Below are 5,437 nucleotides of genomic sequence, written 5' to 3' on the forward strand. Positions count from 1 at the left end.
GGGGGGGGGGGGGGGGGTTGCCAGGGCTGGAAGGGGGGATGTGGGGGGGGGGGGGGTGGCATGCATTGCTTGTGCCGTGTGTGGGGAAAACAAATGACAAAACAAAACAAAAAAAAAAGTATATATTGTTCACGCACATACCTATACGATGTATGTGCACTTGTGTATGTACACAAGTTATACGCTTTTGGAAAAGAAGAGAGAGATAAGAAAAGAAGTCTGGTACTCTGTTTGGTAAAGCTACTTTGTAGTGCAGTAATATATGGCATAATTAAAGTATTTTTGAAAAGCGTGTGAAGATGAGGCAGCGACTCGGCTGATGGGGCAACGTCCCCACAGTCAGGCCAGACTCTGGCAATGGCCTCGCCAGCGCAAACTAACCCACATACAGTATATGTTACCATAAACATTGTTGTGTTGCAGGTTCAACGTATTTATGTAAATAGAGGGTGCGGGAAAGGGTCAAACCTGCCAGGATTTGCAGATTTATTTACTAAAAAAAGACAGAGAAAATAGAGGGAGAGAAAGAGAGAGGGTTACTGTATGATGCAGCTTTTGGGAAATACATCCTCGCAACCCAGGGCAACTGTTTTACTTCAGGAAAGAGCTATATGATTTAAAAAAGTAAGGTAAATTAAGAAAAAAAATAATAAAATTGAACAGTTGTATATGTTTGTCCATATTTAGATTGAGGAAAAAGTAGCCTACTTTTGGGCCAGGTGTGTTTATGTAACAAAATCCCCGGTGGAAAAAAGGATCTACTATACATTGAAGCTTATATTTTCGTAAAAATGCAGAGCATTTTGTTGCTAGCTGTTGACTATGTGAGCCAGAATGTAGTTAAGCTTTGCCAATACTGAACAAGCCCATTTAGGTATAGCAATATGGGCCCGCCCCTTTTGAAAGCCATACTATCACAACCAGAAACCAGATTATCTATTGAGTTTTTTCATTGTTGTTCTTTTAAATATATTACTTGATGATTATTACAAAAAAAGTTTTTATGAAGAATTTTTAAAGTTTAAAATATGAAAGATAATTCTGTAGGAGTACGGGAATGTTAGGCTACTTGTTATCAATAAAGGTTTTTAAATGAATTTGCCATTTGTTTGTGAACTTGAACAAACCCACCCATTTGCTGTCAATCACGTTTTCACGGGGTCGTGCGTCTGTGAAGCTATAAACCCTATAACATTAGGTCGTGCTGGATTGCTCTAGCCTGGGAAGGATTGCTCCGCTGCGATGTTGAAATAGGTTGCAGTCCGCATACGTATACCCTTCTAATATAGTAGATGTACAGTGCCTTATCTTGTGCTGTCACAGATATTTTTTTTTCTTTTATCCCTTTGCAAAACCAAATATTCAAATTCATAAAGATTAATTGGTTGTCAGTCAGTGGCTGGAGTTGTGCATAGTAATTGCACGCTAAATGTATCCGATGAGTAGCCTATGTTTTGGTAGAAACGAAAGTAGGCCTATGGCATTTTTGTTGATTATTCCGGATTCGTCGAAAGTTTTATTTTAAAATCATCACGCCATGTCCCCATAAACTAGTTGTTTTGGTTATAAAAGTTACTTCGAACCCAAACCTCTGGCGCATCTTTGGCGGTGGTGATAAATTGATCACAAACCCCTGGTGGGTTATATGGGGTGAAAGGTGACATTAGTAGTCTACTCTACCGCATAGTCCATGGCTGGTTCATTAGTATCAAATAGGAGACAGCAACAAGACTGTTACCTCTCTTCTGCTCACGTTTCCTAGCTGGTTCAGCCTATCTGTAAAAGTGCAACGGCTCTTTAAAATAACGCGCAATCTGACTTTGAAAGTCATCGTCTATATCAGGCTGATATTTTAAACACGATGTACGTGTGTTGTGGCGTGAAGGGCAGAGCCCGTGTACTATTTTAATAAAATATCTGTTTTTTATTTCAGAGCAATTAAACATGATTTATTGGTTTAACACAGCGGGCACTGATTTTACTGAAACCAAACCAAAGCAAGTGGAGTCGGAAGCCATAGGGTTATCCATTTTGGATCGGGCTTTAGGTCAAGCTTTCTAGTTACTGTTTGTGAAATAAATTGGCCGGCCATTGGCCACTGATTTTCTTTTTTATTTACATGTAAGGAGCCTATCCTATGTAGTGCTCCCATTCAACCAAAATCCATCGTTTGGAGCTTGTTATGATACTACAGTGTAATTTCTCAAACGAGACGCATCTCCTCCCTTGAGTTAGCTATCTAAAATGAAATGTATCCCAACGGTTTTACTTTATTGTGTTAATTGATTTGGTGTGTAGGCTACAGTATGTGTGTGTTTAGAGCAAAAGCAGAACTCATTTGTCAGATGATCATGGATACACACCTTTGTTCTTCTTGTGAAAACGCACTCACTGTACACGCAGAATACACAGGTTGTATGATTATCCTGAAGCGGGGAGGTTTGAAGTAAATATTTTGGCGTTAAGAGGCCCACAGCGGCATAAGCTGGACTTTGTCGCCCCTTGAAGACAAGATGTTTATACTCAAAACCATCACAATGTCTGTGTGTTCCCTCTCAGATTGTAAACCCAACCGAACAGTGAACGAGGAACTGGCATTTGTATTCTAAAGAAATTTCAGTAAAGTTACTGGCTCTCTTGCAAAGTGTCTATGCGTAATTTTTGCATTTGTGCTTATTTTGTATGGTGTGTGTGTGTGTGTGTGTTTGTGTGTGTGTGTGTGTGTGTGTGTGTGTGTGTGTGTGCGTGCGTGCGTGTGTGTTTCTTTCTTTCGCTGGGCACCGAATTTTAATTCACCTACTGATCCAAGTCTGCATGAAAGTTATCTGTAATTGACGTTCACCTTTTTCAGATTTAAATAGCCAACCCTTACTGTAAGTGTTTCATCATACACCAAAAGTGAATCCAGCCTTCATTAATGCCCTCTTTCTCCACCACAGCTGAGACAACTAATAATATTTAAATCTGAATAGTGAGATATAAAATGGTATAAAAATGAATTAATTCTCAAGAAGTCTGTTTTTTTATTCGACTTAAATTTGTTTTCTTGTAGCCTATCTTGTAACTTTTAAATATTGCCGGGCTGTGTCCATTTAGCCCTAGGCCTATAGACCCAGATTAACAAACCACTGTGCCTTTTAATAACTGTTTTTTAGGATATGTTCAAAGCGCCGGTACCAGGGTAATCGATAGTAGGCTATGTATTAGTGAAAATGTAGAAATTCTCCTATAAATCTCTACCTTCCATGAGATTTGCGTGAGCCTTTATTCCTGACCATGACGTTGCGTTCAAATATACGAATTTAAATAATTAGACTGTCCTACGTTGGGCGACACTTTAAAATACCATAAAGTGACGTCCCCCCCAAAAAAAAAAATCTGAAAATTCTGCAGTGTCTTTTCCAAAAGACGTTGACTTTAACGCGTCTGGCCATGAGGTGTCGCCAAATAGGTTACAGAAATACGGATAACGCTGATTCTATTGCCTTCAAAGAATCACATCACGGAGATAGGCCTACTAGTCTAAACCGGTTTAAATTCACATGCAAGGAGATACTGGTCAAAAACGAAAATAAATTCTGCGCTGCGATAGAAAAAAACATAGATATTACATAGCCCAAATGATTGAAAGTTATACTGCAAATAGTTTATTGAAATTATAAAAAGATATAACCGTTTTGGGATGTCACATGAATAGACTGTAGTTATGAGTCCCATGAGTATAGACTGTAGCCTCTGCACACCTGCATTCAGTGTGTTGCTTGTGCCAGAAAGTCTGAAGGAATCCGTCTATAACCCCCCCCCCCCCCTACACACACACACACACACACACACACACACACACACACAAAATTACTTACTTGTGTGAATTAGTTCAGTAGCCTGTAAATGTGTTTTACATGCATACTCTATATTCGGAAATTTGTTTTCGAAAAAAAAATGTCTTTCCACCAGTCACCATCAGTCAAAATACCACCATTTGGATTACCACCATTCATTTTTTCCTCCAAATTGAGAAGAAATCAGAAATCTGTTTTAAATGTGTTTCCATTCCCACGCGGTGGCCCTACAACGCTCGCACCTAGGCTACACATTCCCTTTGCTCAGCCAGCAGATGAAGGTCAAACTGAACAGTGTTAGTGTACGAACTCGGCTACAGTATTTTATCAGGGGGGAAAATGTCGCATGTGTGGCATGACAACTACAAGGGTGTGGATGGCTTTATTTTTTTGTTATCACAGACATCAGAGAAATTGCCTACATTTGAAGTATCATAAACCTACATTGCAGAGGCGTTTGTTGTGACAGAAATGAGATATAAAATAGCAGTACAATATTCTATCCGCTGCGAACATACATTTTGTCGTACAATAATTGAATGCATTCATCCAGGAAACAGATCTATGAACAAATAGAATAAACTTACCCTTTAAACTATATGTTAACGATCAACTTATTCATCAACATTTATGTCTGCCTTACACAATGGGCCTGACGGGCAGACAGCGCGTAACCAAACCGGGGCTTCGGGCATCTCATTATAATACAAAATCCCAGACACAAGTCTATCTCGGACCCTCTTTTTTTCTCTACATCGTAGACTACATCGCGTTGAAGACGGCTGTAATCCACAACACGCAATAAATATAGCGAAATAGGCCAATAGTCAATTATAGAGCCAAACAATTTGATGTCCAAGATATGTCCATTTAAATAGAATAGAAAAGAAAAAAAGGCTATATGGATCCGTCTAAATGAGCCGCTGTGGTTGTTATAAGATTTGCATGTTGTGATCCACTAATTTATTTGATGAATTTAAATATGGCCGCACGTAGCCACATTATGCTTCACTACGTCATTGAACGTGACCTCGTTAAATGCTCATGATAATCCTGAAAGCAACGGAGTCTGACGCACAAATCTACACGTTTAAAACTGAGGTGTAGTTATCGTGTGGGCTATTATCAAATAATTATCTATTTTAAAATCAAATCACAGTGTAGATGAATTAGGCTGGGCCTAAGGTTTAATATAGGCCTGCAATTATATATTCATTTTCTGAGAAAATGGCTTCTCCAAAAAGACTGGCAATATTAGAACAGCCATTAGTACGAATTTCTCTTTCAGAAACATTGATTCCATCCGTTCAGTGGGATTGTCTGCATGACCTAAATTCCCAATTTTTTCTCTCTATCAGCGCATCATAGACCAACAGTATATGGGCGGATAGGAAAGTCCATGGTGACAACAATGACACAGTTTCTCGCCATCAAAAGAAGTGAGGAAGTGGTTTAAATTTCACCGCACGTTCTTCATAACCAAGAGGGATGGACCCGACTGCAGCCACCCGCCCCCCCCCCCCCCCTTCCCACGCACAAAACTTGCGGAGCGAGCGCAACACTTCACTTTTTTTCATTTGAGCTCGAGAAGTGCGTCC

The sequence above is a fragment of the Alosa sapidissima genome, chromosome 13 (genome assembly GCF_018492685.1).
Source record: "Alosa sapidissima isolate fAloSap1 chromosome 13, fAloSap1.pri, whole genome shotgun sequence".
Classification (NCBI taxonomy): Eukaryota; Metazoa; Chordata; class Actinopteri; order Clupeiformes; family Clupeidae; genus Alosa; species Alosa sapidissima.